Source organism: Haliotis rubra, unplaced genomic scaffold (assembly GCF_003918875.1).
Source record: "Haliotis rubra isolate DU_JTF1 unplaced genomic scaffold, ASM391887v1 Scf212, whole genome shotgun sequence".
NCBI lineage: Eukaryota > Metazoa > Mollusca > Gastropoda > Lepetellida > Haliotidae > Haliotis > Haliotis rubra.
The window spans coordinates 510977-531676 of NW_025766137.1; the positions used below are offsets into that span (position 1 = coordinate 510977).

General features: G+C 45.9%; 1 protein-coding gene and 1 long non-coding RNA gene across 2 annotated transcripts in view; one reads left to right on the top strand and one right to left on the bottom strand.

The window, feature by feature from the left end:
• The window catches only part of LOC124276728 (SH2 domain-containing protein 4A-like), a 101595-nt gene that overhangs the window by 24312 nt on the left and 56583 nt on the right, over window positions 1-20700 (top strand). The gene's annotated exons all lie outside the window — the stretch shown is intronic.
• Window positions 1411-20469, bottom strand: LOC124276729. The gene is made up of 3 exons (XR_006898635.1): window positions 20169-20469; window positions 3586-3592; window positions 1411-1421 (listed from the first exon to the last, which is right to left on the bottom strand). It is a non-coding gene; the product is annotated as an uncharacterized LOC124276729 (long non-coding RNA).

A 20700-nucleotide genomic window follows, 5' to 3' on the forward strand; every position in this document is an offset into this window, starting at 1 on the left:
AGTGACCACTTCATAAATCGGGCATAAAGCCTATTGGGAAATAACAAAGACAAACTGAACAATAGTAGTTTATTACAAAGAAAGAGGTAGAAAAAATACAAACAAAAACTCAACAACTTGTAAATGCCACCCACAATTTTCTCTCTCACATACCTCTATAACAATCGATTCGGGCAAATGAATCCCTTAAACTTCTCATATAAAACCACCCAAACCAACCCTGTTTTTAGCCGAAGATTACCCCCAATGTACAACCTAAATCCTACTCCATTTCCTACTGCTAATTTTCCCCCAACCCGACCTAACACTAGTATAAGAAACCTAACATCCCTTTATAATGCCTAGCATCCCTCTTTATAACAGGGAGGAAGGATCTTGTAACAGGACCTCGGGACATCGGTACTACTAGGAGATATTACCTGATGTTGCTCAGATGACTGAAAGCTAGACAACTGAATCCAGAAAACCAGGTCACTTTTATAGCGCTCTAGAACTTTTGACACGGGTCAGAGTTCTCCGCCAATCAGTGCCTACCCAACATAGTTAGTGGCACCCATGTGGCCTCCTACCCAGTATATCTAACGCTACGATGAACAGTAACCCTGGACAAAAGATTGTCCCGTAGTAGAGCAAGTAAAACAATGCGCTACAAGACTGTCTGGTACACAGTTATTCTATAAATGGTAAATTTTGTCTAAATATCCTGTTATGAACGCCCTGCCCCCTACTTACACTACAGTTCAACCCAGTTTCCCTACAGCACAAGTGAGGCTTTCATGGCACTTGCTGTTGCATTTGACTCCAGGTTTAAAGCACTTGCATTTGTTGGTTGCACACTACTTGCCACTCCTAGAACAGTTGCATTTGGTGAAACCCTACCAACCACATTTGGATTCTCCTTGAACAGCTAATCGTAGACAATTTCCTTCTCACGAGAGATGTCATCCATAGTGTAAGGTTTTTGTGTACAGAGATCGAACAGATTGCGGCAATAACGTCCCTTCCACACACCAGAACGGACTCCAATGCGTTAGAGGTCTGGACATGACTGGTGGGCCACTTACAGGTCATTGTCAGTCACAAGTCTCTCAAGGATCTGGGGTGGTGGCGTAGCTCAGTGGATAAATTGTTCGCTCATAATGCCAAAGAACCGGGTTCAATTCCCCACATGGGTACAATATGTGAAGCCCATTTCTGGTGTCCCCTGCTGAGATATTGCTGGAATATTGCTAAAAGCAGCATAAAACTAAACTCACTCACTCACTCTCAAGGATCTCATTTGGAGGAGATGTTGCTCGAAGACCAACTTTGGCATCAGTACCAAACAGTGCAATTTACAAATTGCCTGATTTTACACATTGACTGTAACATATATCCAGTCCCAGATCCTCAAGCTAATGCAGTAGATGCTTAGTCAATATCTGGTGAGGGAATGATTGTCTATGTGTTTCTACCAACAGCACATGTTTGGCAAGGCCTAACCAAGATCTGGAACCATCACATGACAATGCTCCTAATGGCACAGCATGGCTGACCAATCGAGTTACCATACCTACTGTCGCTACAGATAGATCTACCATTACTTCTTCCCCAGTGACCTATACTTCTCAGACAGCTTAAGTCAGACAAGTTCCATCCATTGCAATCTACAACAGCTCCACCTACATGTATGGATCAAAGACATCTCTCGTCAGCAGGATTTTAAACAAGAGTTTCTTCAGCTGTTATGCAATCACTCAGACCTTATACATCCGATCTCTGTGATTACACATGGGATCAATCCCAGCCGTGGAGAATATATAACTGTCCCAATGATACATCTAATACATCTTAGAAACGACTTACATCTTCGGCATGGAACTAAAACAGGTTATTGCTCAGAACTTGCAACAGTAATCAGTAAGCAAGGAATATATATTGGGAAAGACCCTATTCTTACCAGTATTATGATAGGGGTCTTGGGTCCAAGTGATGGTTCCGGTGAAACACATTATCTAACTGGCGTGCTGGTCTGCTTGGGGGAATTAACTCAGCAAAAGAGTCCGAAGTCACAAGAAACTAATCACACTTTTATTTACAAGAACAAAGTAACATGGGGTGGCCACAGAGAGTCGGTACAACCCTCTGGACTGAGGGCTAGAGCTGACCTGTGTTGGGAGTCTAAACCCTACTGATGTACAAATGTAGTTAGAGACTTTTTATCTACAATTAAAACAATAAAGAGATTATGATTAGTTGACTGATACAAAAATGGGTGTAACCTAAATTAGCCTATCAAATACAGAATATACAAAATGGGGTGTGTCCTTCAATGACCAGACAGGGCAATTACTATTAATCCTATTTTAACTGGCACTAATTTAGTAGTATATACAATGGGGGTTCTGGACCACTTTCAACCAAAGCCTCTGCAAAGCCTTCAGTATGGAGTACATCTTAGGCCTCAACCCTATGTACTCGGCTATGGGCGTGCCAGCACACTCATCCTTCATCTTACCTAGGACCTTTTTATTTACCGTACTGTGTATGGCATGGTCCTTGGGGTAGTCGCTGGTGTCATACAAATCGAGGTGTTTTTTCATGTCCTCGTACACGTCCTCGGTTCGAATCTCCATCAGCAGGGAATCCGTGTCAGTGTACAGCACTTCACACCTGTCGTCGTACTGTTTCTTAAGCTCGTTGTAGTAAAAGTCGTACATCAGGTGTTTGGATAAATCGAGGATGCTCATCCCCACGTAAACAGGCGGTTGAATTTTATGTGGCTTTTCTTCATGTGTAGGGCAACTAGGTCATCGGTGAATATCTTGCTACGGTTGAAAGCGGACTGGCTATCAGTTTCCTGAGCTTGTCTTCCTCATTCGACCGAACCAGCTTCACGGTCACGCGTTTCCTCAGGTTTTCCATAGTCTTACCAAACACCGAGTTGTTCATGAGCTTGTAGAGATTTTTCTCAAAGTCACTGGTTGCAAGCTTTTGGGAGGTCTGTGTTCATTCTGATGTAAGGCTCCATCCAAGGGCTCTGGTTGAACACGAGCACCCTGTGTATTTTGGTCAGCCTCATACCCAACGACAGGTACAGCTGTAGGTTGCGATAGTGAGCGATGTACTTGGTCTTATTCATTAAGTTAGGCCGCGAGTTTTTCAACGTCTGCCACCCGCCCACCTAATAAGTTATGTTGGTACTCAGACATCCAGTCTGGGTTAACCCTCATACGTTCGGGGCCAGGGGTAGCTGTTGTGTGATGTGTGTAATGCCTTGGGGTATTCAAAGTCAACCTCGAGGATATAACCTTTATTGAATCTGGTGCGATGCTCATAACATCGACCTCCTGTGGCCCATTCGAACCCCCTGTGGGTAGATACTGGCTCATGGCCCAGCCATACAGGTTGTTGGCGTCGAGGTAGAGAATGTGATTGGTTGGCTTGCTAGGGTCATAGCCCTTCACGTATTGATTATTTGCTTTCGCGTATCGCTTGGTTGCCATGGAGATCCCACCTCGCAAGCCTTTCTCAATGAATAGGTGCATGTCATAATCTGTAAGCAATTCCAATTTAACTCCGGTCTTTTTAAGCAAGGCATCCCACGACAGACCTGGGCTGGTGTAATACCATCGCGGGTCGAGTTTATACTGCTTGAAACCGCGTCCGCCTAAGCGTTTCAAACACGTCGGCTAACAGCAGTACATCTGTCCTCAAGTACAGGTCGTGATAATCCCCCAGGTTCTTACAACCCAGTTTATTCCATACATTAATAGCGTGTGAGTAATCATCTTGGGATATTGCTGAGTCGGTCAGATTGCTGTAAAATTCTCTGATGGGGGGTAGTCTGGTCTCGGCGAACTTGACCCAACTATCCATGTACTCATAGGGGTACACACCCTTCCTCATAAGCAGGGGTCTAGTCTCGGCGTCTGTGTATCGATTCGGTGATAGGGAAGGTATCGTTGGCCTTGACCAGACTGTCTAATGAAGACAATAGAAATTGCACTGAATCTATGAACCTAAGGCCGTTTAAGCTGAAGGAGATGTATCTCTCCATGTTGTTGGGGATGCACGTTATATTACCATCGATTTTCGCGATGGCCTGCATGATTAAGTGAGAGTCGTACCCTCTCAAGTTGTGAAAGACCACGGGGATGTTTATTGTCTTAGGGATGATTCTAAGCTGGAGGTTACAGCTGCTGTGTGGCGCCTCTATACTTACGGTTACGTGGCAGTGATCTCTCACAGAATCACCATTCAGTGGTGAGTCACACACGCGTGACAGTTAGTGCTACAGGCGTGAGCTAGCCTGTCGGCTCGGGTCATGCATGGGGCGACTCTATACAGTGCATTCCTAATAATTTTTCTTCTTCCTGCAAACACTTTAGAAACCTTTCAGCGGCGTCAGGGCCCTATACACTACCGGAGCTTTTCGTTTCCCCATCACAGCGGACGACAATGTATCCAAACCCACAGGCTTCATGCTCTTGTGTTTTGAGTGTGGTTGGGGTACCCCAACAACCCGCCTGTGGGAGCCCGCCCGGCAGCCTCAACTGGTTTGACCAAGGCTTCAAAGTCGGTATATGATATAAGGCACAGACATTTGGTTCTTGTGGTTACCGAATTTTAGGATATTGTCACCTTCTTTAGGCATGTCGACTTCATATAGCCGTCTGCCCCACACCTTGGCAATCCTCGGTGGGATTCTAATAAATCAGCTCGTGTGAAGCCATGTAGGCACCGTTAAGCAGAAGTGGGTCTTTTCTCTGTGTGCTGATTGGTCATACAACAGCCTGCTAAAGTGTTTTATCCATGTGTAGTGATACTTGTCACCTCGCTGAATCATGAATATATTGATAAGGGGTTTCCCCCCTTGGGGCCCCCCCAACGGACTGACCCTGTGTACTATTGTTGTGTTACCTTCGTGCCCAAAACATTTATAGCTAGATTATTCTGTTTTCGATTTTAGTGATCTGGGATATGGGGTTTGGTTCATCTATACCATCCCAGTTGAGCCCATCGTCTTGGGGATAGCTAGAAGGCCTGTCTGAATGAGTGTCAGCTGGAAACAAGGCTGACCTGATAGCTACCCTCAGGCAATCGTCTCCTCTATTCTTGACATTGACCATGGCATGTTTTTCCTATAGTAGGGAGGCAAGTCTAGGTATGACCCGCCTCTGAGCGGCACGTAGTTAGCTATGTCTAGATAGACATTATCGATTTTATCTACAGTCCACCCAGACCCCAGGTGTGTGTAGGCGTTCTAGGTATTCCGCATCTGCTGAAAACTAGTATCGATTGATCGTCAATGGTCTCTATATGGGTCCGCGACCTGTTGTTTGCCACGGAGTAAGGCTGAGCATTACTCAGTGACACCTCCCCACTTGCTTATCGGCGACATTTTCACTGTGATTTGAAATTTGATACTTCCTAGACTGTTTAGTTCCTGGTTTATTTTATCAGCTATCAGAGGCTTGATATCAGTAATGTTTATATTCCTATCAATATGCATGCGCCAGCCTCTCAAATAGTTGCCTACAGCGCGCTCAGTGGGTATGAACTGTAGGTCAATAGCTCTATTCTGCCGTAATAGTTCTACAAGCTGTGGTTTCCTCATTCGGGAATACCCACCTAAACCCAAATTACGTGCCTCGACTTGTAATTGTTTTACAGTGGGAGGTTTTGCTACGGGGGTATGTGATAACAATGCGATTAACCCGGCTCTCCCCAGGTTTGAATAACCCGTGAATCCAAGCTGTTTTGCTTGAGCTTTTAATTGTTTTACCGTGGGAGGGCTTCTAAACCTAGTAATCTCAACAATGCTGGCTTCGCGTTCGAGAATACCGATCACACCTCGCTGCCTGGCGACCGGCAAAGTTCACCAACAGTGGTCATAATTGCGCATACACCTAAGAGAACCAATGTCTAATTGGCCCATCGTGGGTAAAAATCAAGATACACCTTATCGATTATTCCCTCAACCCACCGGAATATGCGCAGCATAGTAGGGTGTTTTGTATTACTTGCAGCGAAGTGCGTCAACAAGTATATCTATATCCCCATGCACATCTACTGCGCCCCATCAAAGTAATTCCAAGTGTGCCCAGCCCATGGCACATCAAACCCTACTTTACAATGATTGTAAACGAGCACCCCTATATAGTTCACTAACAATCATGGGTTTGAGGACACTAATATCTATACTTTTCCCCACATCCATCTGCCAGCTGCTCAGGCAACCTTCCCTGGGCTCAATTTCCACAAACATAGCTATCGTAGGTGTGTATAATCTCTAATTGGGACACTACACTGCTATCTTGAGAAGTTAAGCCTCGTTCTTTTATGGAGGCCTTTTTATTCTCGTAGATGAGGTGATGTCTGACTCGTTAAGCCCGTGAGCTTTACATAGACAGTAGTGCCCTTTAACCCCTATACCGCACACAGAACACACGTAGTTAGGGCTTCCCATGTGGAAACAACAGTACCCTGAGTCCTGCATTTCCTACCACAGGCCTCGGTCTTCCCCATAAGTATGTATTAGCATCGGTATGGAGCAGGTCTCATGTTTAGCATACTTATATGGGTATTTAGTCTAATTGTTTACAACCAAGCGCGGTCGCTGCTATACCCAGCGCTATGAAGCCCAGTTCACGGTCCATTTGCCCTTGGATGGTGTGTAGTACTGGCGAGTGTGGGTTTATTGAGTGGTTCCAACCGTTTACCAGTTAGTAAGTAGTATTCTTTCGCTGCGTCGTCGACATCGTGGAATGTTTGAACGGCATGGTTTTCACGCCTGAGTTGTTCGTTAATGTAATCGATCCTCTGGAGGCGTTTTTTAGCGTACTCAGCCTGTGCTGTTTGTAAGTTCTCAATAGCGAGATCGTGCCGCTTCCTCTCTGCCTGTATTTCAGCCGCGTGTGACTCTCGTAGTTTCGAGAAGAGGAAATTACTCCCGGAAAATGCCAGGGCATTCACTAACGCACCACCGACCATCATAGCTATCGTGGCCATCTTTACTTCATAATATTTTCAGGTATTATCCCTTGTTTTACTAGGATGTCTTTTGTGGCCATCGCCATACCAAGGTTCATTATGAGCATACCCATATCCTGTAGGTTGAAATCTAGCTTGATAGTTGGTTGTTTAAGCACCATTTTGGTCAACCGGCGTACCCTCTGGCTAGACTGGCGACCACTGTGGCGTGGTATCGCGTCGTTGATGAGCGTTTTCCCCTCAGACATTATGTATATGATATAAAAATATTAAATTATAACATGATATGCGGGTCGACCTCTAATTGTGGGTGAGGGTTTCCCTCCCTGTGAGGGGTTCCCTCACTGTGTGGGTCTCCCTCCCTGGGATTCCTGTGTCGTGTATATAACCATGAGATAGCCACGGCAGCAGTTGCGCATACAACTAACAAGAGTCGCTCCGGGTGAGTCACCCTGATAATTTTATGTTGGTTACACCACCGTTTTTTTACCGGCAGCTACTCTCTTAGGATTCTTCTGCCTGGTTACTGTTTCCCCCAACTTTGGGGTCTCCACCGCCACCTGTGAAGGGGTCGCCTCCAGTTGGGGTTTCCCCAACGTGGGGGTTTCCTCCAGTTGTTGGGGCTTCCCCAACGTGGGGGTTTCCTCCAGTTGTGGTGTCTCCTGTGCAGCATCCATCTATACTATTATTATTATTTTTCCTCTCAAATTGACAATGCTTTGCTGTAATAATCGCCGCCGTCACTGGGGCTAACAACATACCGTATTTGTGGTACAGCTCGCAGCTAATAGAGCTCAAGGCGTGTTCGATAAAAGGGTCTTTCTCGAGGTCTTCCCACAAGTAAAGTCGGCGCTCTGGGGGGATGGGAAGGAAGTACGACGCAATACCAGTGTATATCTGGGTCATAGTCGATCCTATTGTCTTTGTCATTTCTGCTCCGAGCCGGGACTCGTATCTAGTACAGCTTATCGATTTCTTCGGCTGACATTTTGTGAATTTTATCATGAGTGTAGTCTCCAAAGTAATGTTTGGCTTTGCCACCAACAGCCAACGCCACCAGTTTCTCTCGCTTATCATCATCCACCTGGGGTGACTGGGGTACCAACAATTGTTCAAGCAATTCCTCACACTCCATCTTATAATGTAACAAGTAAGTTTTAGTTTTAACAATATAATACCCAATGCAGGCAAAACACAGCGAAATGAAGGTTAAGTTGCACACGACGCACACTTCAAATATCATAGCTATAACTAAATGCTAAGCATTGCTAAGCATTGCTAAGCATTGCTAAGCATTGCTAAGCATTTGCTAAGCTTTGCTAAGCATTTACTAAGCATTGCTAAGCATTGCTGAGCATTGCTAAGCTAAAACACCCTATAGGCTACTGGTTGATCGGTCTTGAGCACGAGCTTAGCGTGTTTAGTTTCAGCGAGCTGTTTCTTCACCCGTTCCCGTTCTAATTTACTCATCACATCGTTCTCTCTCAAACACTCTTCGAAAGAATCCCTGTCCTTGCAGTGAAATAAGGCCACCCATCGCGTCTGCTCCCTTAGGTCTTTCAACACCGAGTTGAACTTCTGCGTCAGTACCCATACGCTGTGATTTGCGTGTCGGCCGGAGAAGGCCAGGTACGATAGCATGTCTCTCTTTTTGTTATCTCGCGATTAAGCATCTGCGGTCGTCCAGTATGAACAGTGTAGACTCCCCTTTAAATTTCGTGAAGAGCTTTCAACCAGTCCTGCAGGCGTGTTCCCGGTCGACTTTGTAATGCGTCGGGTCCGTCATCACCAAAGGTCTTTCCGTAATGCGTTTATTCATGCTTAGAGTAGGGCACATGATAACGATGTGGTCGAACACATCCTTGTAGTACCCCTCCAACATATCCAACACGAAAACGGTCTTCCCACAGCCAGTCTGCCCGCACACTATGGCGCAGTGTGGGTCGCGGGGTAAATCAGTAGGCAGTGGTCTACTGCCTTCAGTAGATGGCTTACCGCCATCAATAGATGGCTTGCACGAATCTCCCATTGTCTATATTAAGTTGCGCGTCCATAATAACGTACAGATATAATTTCAGCTTACCAGCGGGTTGAGCCTTCTTGGTAATCTGGATGGTTATACCCTCACTACCGTTATCTATACGGCGTCCGCTACCGTGTAGTTTATCGTCATCCGTGGATCGCATGTCCAACCATAGGGCGTACTTGGTGGTCAGGTATTCACCGATCTTCACGGAGGATAGGTCCAGGTCCTTGGTTATGTGGTGTTGTTTGGCTGGTAGCTTTTTTATCTCATCCCACTGCTGGTATGGCCTCATACCATGACTGAACAGCTGGTTGGGCACGCCCTCTATGGTCACTTCCACCTTTTCAATCTCGGGGTTGAAAAACTTCTCGCTGTCCCTCCGGAACGCTCGTAATCCTCCACTGGGACGACCAGGATGCCTTTCATCGATCGCTACAGCACGTTCAGGTTGATATTCCACACAGTGTCGCTCTTATCTCGCCCGCGACTGATCTATGCCTCAGTATGCGTCGTACAGGATGGCCATCTTCCCGAGTACTGGCTTCCGAACCTGCCTGGCCAGCTCCGGGCTAGTGACCATGTCGAACTCCAGAGAGATGTTGTCTATGGCGTAACTGGCCTCATCACCGTTCGGGCGCACGCACTACTTTGCTGTAGTCGTTAAATGTGAGCTTCGTATTCAAGCCTATCACCCAGCGCGCCTGGTAAAGCGGCGTGCGTGCCCGTGAGCAACTTCGAAGTCGAGTGTACGCACGCAGAACCTGTTCCCGTGCGGCTTGGCGATGGCCTTTTCACCGTCCGTGATCTTGTCTAGCTGGTCTTGCGTGAAGGCATACCCTATGCTGGCGACGGTCGATTTGCTGATACCCTGGTACATGTCATTGACCGTTCTCCTCGCTTTTCCAGAGATCCCGTAGCAGTGAAACACGTAAGCTGTCGTCGATGCTCAGCACCTCATTACCGCTGATCTTGATGGTGGTTTTCTTGATGATGGCTCGACCTACGTTCCGAACTAGCTCACGTTTGTCGTTGGTGGAGGTCAATGTGAGGTTGAACGCCAGTCGAACCGTGCCTGGTACAATGAGGTCATTCTCGCCAAGGTTTGGAAATCTAACCAGCAGCGTTTGGTTCTGGTCTATCTTGCTGGGATTGTTGGTGATGGTCACCGACTGGCGCACGGCTCTGGCACCTACTGGCTCTCTTGATCTTCTGAAAGGATCTAGTTTTCTACCATACATTGTTATATAAATGAAATATATTTTAATACTAAATAATGGCCGAGTACATACCTATGGATGATATGTGGGATGATAGTGCCCAGGCATTCGATGAGCAGGAGACCTCATTCACTAACCCCTTAAGTACTAAACTTATACAGCCGGCTGTCGACGATTATTACAACGCAGTTGAAAATAGAGACAACATCAAGCCGTTGGGAAGGGACTATGCCAAGTTTACCGTCGATAAGAAGGGCACGCTGCGATTGAAGGCTCACCCGGGGGTCGATATCATAAAAAAAGACGGGAAGCCGTATGCTTTGTCAACACTCACCAGTCGCCCTGGTGGGGGCCAGCTGATCCGTGATGAACTAGGCTTCATAGATTACGGTGGCACGCGGCCAAAGCTTCCCCCTAAGGCCGTCCAAGATCTGCAAGCAGCCAGACCCAAAGACGATGACCCCCAACGTGCTAAAGAAGAAACGTCGGACAGTATCGAGAAAATATTGACCACGTACCATGACAAACCCTTGCGGGTCTCGAATTTCCCCTGAGGGAACTGCGAGGCCTAGGCGGCAACAACTTCAAACATATGCGCGGAGAACTTCGTGAACAACATGGGGAAACTTAACGAAATCGATGAGCACATCGCCGCGAGAAAATAAAACTCACCGGCCGCGGATGGTGATACGAAACGTCGTGATCGAGGATAGAATAAAAACTTGGAAGGCGAGAGACGGACTCGGTTGGAATCCGCTTCCTCTAACCGGGAAGCCCTCCGATCCCAGATCAGTCGAGTCACGGAAACCATCGATCGAGTCCTAAATGAAGATATCACGCTAGCTAACAGGATTAGGATACTGTTCCGGGAGCAAGGCATCACCATCGCCAGCATTCTGACTGCATTGGGTTTCATCATATCAACCCTGGTGGTGTCACTGAGTGGGGGTACGCCTGCCGGCGGCAGTGGCACACCAACACCCACAGGTGGTGTCAAAGAGTGGATAAAAAAACTAGGGGAAGCCCTGGCTAAACTGGCTGGTAAGGCTGCCGAAGCCCTGCCCGGCATCCTGGGTAGCATCGTCTCGTGGTTGTTGGGCGCTCTTGCTAAAACTGCCACGTGGCTTAGTCAAAACCTGTGGGCAGCCATCGTAGCCGTGGTGGGTTTGGTGTACGTAGCGGCTAAGGAATGTTTAACCAAATAAGTCCCAAAGCTACCCCGCCAACCACTATAGCTGTTTTACGATCGATGCGCTGCTGATTGGAGGCTGCAGGCTGGGGCTGTAGGTGTGTGTGTTGAACCCTAGGCTCCGGGGGTGGCGCTACTATACCCGTTTCACCGGTCGTGGGTGGTGGGACGTGGGGGACGTTGACATCGGGGTTGATGCCCAACTTTTGGTCCGCCGTGGCTATAACTATTTCGTTGTTGTAGCCCACCACTTTTTTTACTCTCAATTGCATATCGCTCGGAGCCATGTACAGTCCCACGTCGAACACGTAGTCGACTTTCGACCTGGCATATTCCAACACGCGTCTTGGTAGCGTTTGATGGCACTTTCGGGAGATCAACTGGAGCATTGATAGCATCCTCAACGTTGGCAGCGAACTGTTTCTGGCGTCGTAAAGCAGTCCCCTTACCGATAATACTGGAGCGCGTTTGCGTCTGCGCACCCAACACCGCCCACCGCGTGCGTTGAATCGAGTCGTTCAACCTGATTACCCGGCGCGAGTAAACCCTTTTCGGCGTGTCCAGCATGAACTTTTTCCAGTCATCCGCTGCCCCTGCTCAAACCTCCAGACTTCGGTAATCCTTGCTGTTGTTGAAAGCCATGTAGCGGTCATCCCACTTTCGTTGGTTGTGAGGTGATGATACGACTTGTATCCCCATTCTTTCAACTTCGCTGGCATCCACGAGGTGCATGTTGTGAACGATGGGGATACCCAACCCGTGGTTCGCCCCGGCAAACGCCAATCCGTCTTCGGTTCAGTTCGAATTAAGTTGCAAATCGTTCAGTAGGCCCGCCCTATCGTACTTGTTGTTTAATGGGTTCCATGCATTGTCCTGTGGGGCCGGGGCTGATTTCTTTAAGGATACGCCTGACCTGGTAGTACCGTGGAACTTGAACACAGACTGACTCAGCGGTCCACGCCGTGTGTCGGTCAATGTCACACCACACCCCGTTGTAGCGCACCACACGGCGAAGTTGAGTTGATTCTGCTAGAACTGCATTGGGTTGTTGAACCAAGCATGAACTACCTTAGCCTTAGTCACCGAAAATTTATACAGGCTGAACACATCTAAAAGCTGGGCGTTGAAATACATCCCATCAGCAACCGCGATCTTCATGGGTGAGAAATCTATGTCCAGTTTAGGGTAAAACACTCCAGGGGAGTAAGACACTCCTTGCGGGGATGCTCCTCCTTGGGAATACATTTTAAAACTATTATATAATGAGCATATATACTCTAACATGTACATAACACTTCCAGGAATAACGAGCGGCGAGGCCATTCAGCTGGCCTACGCGATCGATATCGTCGGGTCAACTTCGAAGTTAGCGCTCTGCGATATCACCTACCTACCGCGAATGGACTAACATCAACGCCAGCAACAATAAGCTGTTCGTCAGTGGAGCTCGCAGCCAGATAACTGGCGGCTACTACAGCGTGTGCTAACTGTTTAGCGGCGAGGTCTTCAAACCCCTGGGAGCCGAACTCAAGATGAACGACTCAAACGGTACAGTGGTGTTAATCAACAACGGAAGAAACTCCTTGAGGCTCGGCCGGCCATTGGCGAGGACACTTTCGGTATGTCACCTGGCGAGATAAAACCAACAACAACCGTCACAGGCCGCGAAGTTACCCGACCTAGTACCGTGCGAGAGCTGTACATTCATCTAGGTCAGGTGAGCACAACATACAACATTCAAGGGGTCACCCTTCCACTATACTGAGAGCCGTGCGGTGAAAGCGGAGAAATACAACGGCGGTAGAACCGAAGTCGTTTTCACCGCTGACAGTATAAGAGGTTGACTCAGGGCAACATACCTGAGCTGATAATATCGGTGTTAGATATAAATCACAATCCCGTGAATATAGGATACCTCAGCTTAACGCTTCACATAAAATGACCAGCGCACAAGGGCCCAGGGTGAAAAATGCGTCAATGTGGGGATCTCCGACCTCCTCGGGGACACCGCAGCGGTTTCGGCGCTCGGAGTAGATGGTAAATTATGCATGCTTTACAACTGAAAACAACATTTACAAACGCGTTGAAGTCCCCTCCGGTGGAGCCCTAGGTGATATAGTAGATACCTCAAAGGCGGTAGTCAACACTAAGTACACCCTAGTCACCACCGGTAATGATAATTGGATAATATACCCATCGTTCGGGGCAAACTGTTCGACTTAGGCGATGTTGAGAGCACTACCGTCGCCGAAACAAGCCATATCATACCGTCTTCACCGAAGATGACAAGTGGGTGTTGTTACCCGATAAAGGCGACTGGTTTCTCAATATTAGGCTCGGCTCCCCTATGTGTTCACGGATAACAAAGACAACCACCTAAACAAAGTGGTTAACAACGGAACCCTGCTTGTGGCTTACGTCCCGACTCAGAGGCGTGGCGTAGTCATCAGCCCAGTCGCCAGTATGGCAGCCCACATGCTATCGAGTAAAGCGGGCATGCAAAGCGTGACATTGCAGTTGGTGTCTGAATTTGAAGGCGTGGTCAGGATACTAGAGAGTCTACCGGCCGAACTCAACACTGATCATCAAAGTCTACCTAGGGGAACCATCGGGGAATGATGTCGAGATCGTGAAGGGGTCAAACTTCGGGTGGGTGAAGCGACACCAGTATCACGCGTTTGCACAGTTTACGTCGCGGATGGGTGTCGGCTCCAACACCAGTCTGCAGGGTGTCACCGTGATGCGTGGAAAACACGATATCACTAACCAAGATCTTCCTACCTGACAACATACACTTCATGGGGATTAAGTTCACCCCTGAACTATTATCAGAAAACCAGTTGGAAATTATATCGTAATAGTATTATAGCAATGACCAGTCATCGTCCCAACACTACACTTAACGACCTAGGGGACACGGAGGGATTCGACCAGCCTGGTGAGGAAGGCTCATACGTCCTACACTTGAAAGACAACGTGTATAGGCGGGGCAGCAATGGCGATCATCTACCCAAGCCCACACTCGAGGGCCTAAGGGACCGCGGAGGGATTTGATCAACCTGGTGAGGACGGCTTATACCTCCTACACTTGAAAGACAACGCGTGTATAGGCGGGTGTCGTTAACAGATTTTAAAGAGCCTGAATGGTTACTCAACTTAACCCTCGCCTCACCTTATATCTCATTAGACAAAGATGGTTATGTCTCTGAAATTAAGAACAACGGTGCCTTGATCACGTCTTTCATTCCAACTGGAAAGGTGATACTTTCTAACTCCGAATATTTACCTAGGGACACCCTGTTAATTTCACCCAGGCAATCCCAGTTAATAGCCACCCACCATCATAACATAGTAGGGGTTAGGGCTATGGAACCAGGCTCCACACTCATCGTAGAAGTCGCTCACAAGGGTAGGTTTGATTCGGACGAATTTAACCCATCCCCAAACTTGCAGATTTTACCCGGTGTAACAATACGTTGGGGTGACTTAACTGTAGGAAAAGGTTTTACACGTTGCAGATTCGTTATACGATTTGGACGCTCCCAACAGAGATTACTACCCCCAATAATATACTGCTTTGGCGTTGAGATATACCAAAAGTTACCTATTGACCCTTCCCTTATCTACACATACGAGAATCTCAGTTTTATAAACCTCAGGTACGTTGACCGACTACTAAATGAAACCCAATTAAAATATCTTTTGTAATATATATTATAGGATGGGGCTATACCCAGTCGTAGAGGAAGTAGCGAAGACCCTGGAACCGTGAGGCGGGTTCCGTTTGAGAACAGTTATGTGATGTAAAACGTCAACTAGAGCAAGACCGCGACACGCAGCGGAAAGCACTATGTAAAAGTACCATAGAGCTTTCAATATCGTGGACGGGCTGATACTGCCCTTATGGCAACCAGCATGGGGCTGGGAGCGGCAGGTGTTGGGTTGTTAGCTACCATCGTGGCTGCACCTATAGTACTAGGTATCGAAATAACAGCTGGGGTGGCAGGGGTGTTAGGGTTGGCGCTTAAGTTGGCATCACGCAGACTGCATCGTAAGGCATTGAAACACGACGAGATCAGGGTTCTGGCCGAAGCAAAACTGAACACAGTAAGTGAGCGTATTTCCACGGCACTTACTGACAGTAAGATCTCAGAGGATGAGTTTAGTTCAATCCTCTCTGAACTCACAAAATATAACAAAATGAAACAAGAGATTCGATCCAAGTCTCGTAAGTCTACTATCAGCGAGGACGAGAAAAAAAAAGTACATAGAACAAGGGGTGAAAAAAGCCCGGCAAGCCCTTATTACAAACACCAAAGAGATCATAGGCGATTCACATTAAACTGTTTCATCGAGGTAAACATGGCATAGCGGCACAATAGTGCCATAGCGGCACGTTAGACGCAGCCCAGTATTGGATGGTGCAACCTCAGGATACCAACACACTCCAGCCATACCCCCGGCGCGGCTAGGAGGTCCCGCTATCGGCCCAAACTTTTTCATAGTAGGGGTAATGGTAGCAAGAGCTAAGGGCCCGACCAAAGCCTTACTTGTGAAATAAGGCTTTGCAGAGGCTTTGGTTGAAAGTGGTCCAGAACCCCCCATTGTATATACTACTAATCTCGATGGCACTTTTACTGGATGCTTGGATGCTTACCCTGGGCTAGATCTTAACGAGCCTAATCTGATGTGTCAATTACAGGTGCTTGGATTACAATAGATGCATTTAATCGTCTGGTCATAACTCTGAATTACTGAAAGGAGTGCTAATCGCTTGAGTCCTCAATACCTTAGGCTAGGATTTTATCTTGAATATCTGTGAAATTGTGCAGCCGTAATTTATACCTTTTTCAATAATATGTCTGTGAGATGAGTTTTACAACTTTTGACTGGAGTCTTTCTCTAAGCTATTACTAATATTCTATATTTATATTTTCCTAATATCTGAATCCTAATATATTGCTTGTAGTGGTAATAATGAATAATGAATTTTGTATGAATTATTATTCCATGATAACTTCCCCGCTGTCTGAAAAAGTTTGGTCCCCAAACTCGGACAAAAAAAATTTCTTAGATGGACAATGGTAGAATATTTAAATGGTAATTAGATTGTCTCTTTGGTATTGAGGCACAAGTTCCTTCTGCTGTCATCTGGTCGTCTGGATGTGGAATCGGGCTTGTCATGGCTCTGTGTACTGGTTCTTTATGTTTCCAGGAGGCCTTGTGATGGTTCCACATCCTGATTTTGGAGTTGACTTCTCCATTATCCCATGCAGACAGATGATTTACATGAAAAATTCAAAACAAAAGAGAGTTAGCTTGCTGCCAACAATATACATGTAACTATTTTGGTTTGTGCGGAATACGTACATAAAGATACTTTTCCCTGCAAATAAATTGTCTATTAGTGCATTGTAAGAGGTGACTTTTATGTATTGAAGTCATGACCTGGAATAATGCATGGGCAGTTAATAATACAACGTACATGGGGTAATAAACACATAAATGTCATGTATGAGCAAATATATACACATGTGCCTATGCTTTTAACAGGTGCGTTAGTTCATTGAATCCATACATATACATATTGTGTTAAGAACCATTTGTTAGGCACCTTGTTAATTTGATTGATTGTGTTAGTGTTTTAAACATCTTAATTTGTTTAGGGATTTTTATTTTGTTTTATTTTATTTTATTTTAGCTTTAGGTTTACCTTGATTTATTAGTCTGAGTTTACCAAACTCAGTTTTGGTTCATTTTAATTCAGCTCAGCCTGTACGTTTGGCTGAGGTTCGGTTTAATTCGCTTCTGTTTTGCGTTGGTTTGTTCGTTCCGCCTTGTTACGGTTTATTTCGCTCTCATTTCGTGCTGATTAAGTTTGTTTTGCTTCGGCACGATTTATTTCGCTTTCGTTGCTTCGGTAAGATTTATGTCGCTTTTGTTTCGCGTTGGTTAAGTTTGTTCCGTACGGTGTATTTCGGTTTCGTTTCGCGTTGGGTAAGTTCACTTTGCTTTTGAGATTGGTTGATCAGATCAATGCTCAAAAGTTGTTGTGATGCAAATAGCTCAGATGATCAGGCTGATGCCATTTGTTCACAACTAGTGTTATCAGGTAACACAAAGTGAAATGACAGGACAAATATACGTTCCCCAGAGCTAACAGATCCATTTATTAACGAGGTGCTGTACCTTTTGCAGGAATATGACTATCTGGTGACCACAGGTATATATCACGGTGGCAATATTGGTATGGTATGGTGGGTCTGTAACCCTTGTTCACTGCACAATATTCAAAGGAGCCAACAGTTCCGATGCCTTCTTTGTGTACAGGAGAGCGTTTGGATTTATAGATGGGTAATACACCAGGAGAATCATAATCCTCTGGGGTGTCAGTATCAAACCATTCATAGAGATCCAACCAGCTCTCATTGAGGTAATCCTGTATGAGGTGGAGAGGAACAGCTTCAAAATACGCTGTATGATAGCTATGATCACTTTTGTCATAGTTATATGAGACTTTGACATAGCAGTCTCCTTGAACTATTTCAATGCCCAAAACTCTCTTTATATCTGGAATGATTTCTCGTAGGTGTATAGGTTCAATCGGGTATGGTTCAACGTCCAATACTGGGTCTGTAATGATTGGTTGCTGTCTGAAACTTTTGGACAGTACATTGACCGATTTATCGTTTTGTGTTGATTCTCTTTGGTTGAAAAATTTGTGATTCTTCAGTGGCCATTTTCGTCGTTTTCCTGACATATTTCTCTTGACATGAAATTCTCTCCGAATTGAGTCTGGAATGGTGCTGCCATATTCCCACGTGTTTCCTCTTTCTGGATCTGTCCATTTCACTCTGTAGTAGATTTTGTTGTTTGCTCTCTTGGAAGCAGGAATTGAGTGAATGTCATCAGGATTGAAAACCTTGGCGTCATTGCTTGACGCTGGTTGTTGTGCCTGACTTGATTCTGATTGTGGCCTTGAGTTTGGCTGATGATGTTTGCTGTTTACTACTCTTTTTCCCTTGTTTGTATTTCCTTTCTTCTTGGTGGGGTTACTTGGACCTGGGGTGCTCTGTTTGTGGTTTGTAATTGTTGTACAGGGTCCTGCTGAGCTTTCCTGAACGCCTTTCTTCTCTTGAGTTGGATTCCTTGGATTTCCTGCCTTAGTGTTTGAATTGACTTCCTTACCTTTAGGTGATTGATCCTGGGTTGAACTTGTTGACTCTGCATTGTTGCTGTCAAGTTGTGGATCGCTCACTGGTTCCTCATTGTCATCTATGACGTCTGAATCCATATTGTTGCTGTTGTTGAGGTATGGTTCTGGTGGATACTGTGGACGATGAGCTGGATCAAAATATGGCTTCAGACGGTTGGCATGGACCAATGGTTTGTGCACTTTGTCGTCAGAACTTCGGCGTAGTTTGTAGGTGAAATTTGGACCTAAATGAACAATGAAATAACTGCCATACCACTTTTTGGTTAACTTGTTGCAGAGGCCTTTTTCTACTTTTTGACAATATAGCCAAACTCTTTGACCTGGGGAGAAATCTGTCTCTTTAGCCTTACGATTGTATTGCTTGGAATACACCTCCTTCGCTCGAGCAGTGTTTTCAGCTGCAATAGTCCTTGTAATTTCTAGCTCCTCAAGCAAATTTGAAAGACAGCTTTTGTTGTTGTGGCCTAAATTTTCCTTTGGAATTAACGAAACATCTTGTGGAGCTCTCATTTCTCGGCCGAAAAGCATAACAAAGGGGGACTTTTGAGTTGATGAATTTGGGGCCATCCGATAGGCCATCATGATGCCTGGAAGAAACAGGGGCCAATCATTTTGAGTTTTGTTACAGTAGGCTCTTAGTGATTGATTGATGTAGGAATTGAGCCTTTCTACACAGCTGTTTGTTTGGGGATGGTATGGGCTAGTATGAGTGAATTTGATAGCCAAAAGTTCACAATAGCTTTGATTAATTTGGACATGAAGTTCTGACCTCTGTGGCTTCTTGAGTTCTTAGGGGAAAGGCTTCACACCATCTAGATGCTGCATCGGTGATGACCAAAATGTGCTTGTACTAGTCTGGTGTTGTTGGCAAGGGACCAAGGATGTCAACATGCCACCTGGTGAAGACCTCTTCCACAGGTAGTGGACGTAGGGGTGCTTTCTTGCTGTGGTAATGCCTCTTCGTCTGTTGACATACTTCACATGTCTGGACATACGTTGCAATTTCGGTGTACATCTTTGGCCAGTAGTATTTTGGTCTCATGGTGTTGTGCATCCTTTCCTTTCCATGGTGACAACCGCCAAACTCGGAATCGTGGTAGGATCTCAGGACCTGGTTCCTGAGAGTTTTTGGAACTGCCAGCTGTTTAATGAATTTGTCCGCATGAGCCTTCTGTCTCTGTGGAACAAATCTGTATAGGATTCCTTCATCTATTTCAAAGTCGCCTGCTTCAATAAGGATCTTTTGGCGGTCCTTTTCATTTCTGGAAGGACATCATCTTCTTTGTAGTCAAAAATTTTGGTAAGATCTGGACAAATTCTTTGTAGATGACGTAAGTTGGGATGTGCATTAATATTTACCTCAACGATTGTGGCTTGTGTGACATCATCACTTGTAGCGTGTAATGCTGCAACAACGTTTACTGGTACTGTTTGGTAGACCTCTTCATATTCAAAGGTGACAGACAAATGAGTTGTCTGTGATTCACTATCTAAGTGATTAATACTTGGTATGCAATCATCCTCAGTCTGAGTTGATTGCGTGACCTGTGAGGATAATTGTGGGCTTGCTGAAATGTTGGTATGGCTTCTTTGCCCAAGTGAAGTTACTGTAAAGACTGTTTTCTCAGCATCTTCTTCTGTTTGACTCTGACAGTTAATATTTTTCTCATATTCCCTGCGTGAGAGCGCATCAGCATTCCCGTTGGCTTTGCCGCTTCGATGAACAATATCAAATGTATAGGTAGACAGTTCTAAAGACCATCGCCCTAACCTACCTGTGGCATCCTTGATGGATTTGAGCCATTTTAAGGCGATGTGGTCTGTGTAGACAGTGAATTTGGAATTTGCAAGGTATGGATGAAATGATCTAATGGCTTCAACTAAAGCTAAACCTTCTTTTTCTGTAGGGGCGGTGGGGTAGCCTAGTGGTTAAAGCATTGGCTCGTCACGCCGAAGACCCGGGTTCGAATCCCCACATGGGTACAATGTGTGAAGCCCTTTTCTGGTGTCCCCCTCCGTGATGTTGCTGGAATATTGCTAAAAGCGGCGTAAAACCTAACTCAGTCAGTCAGTCTTT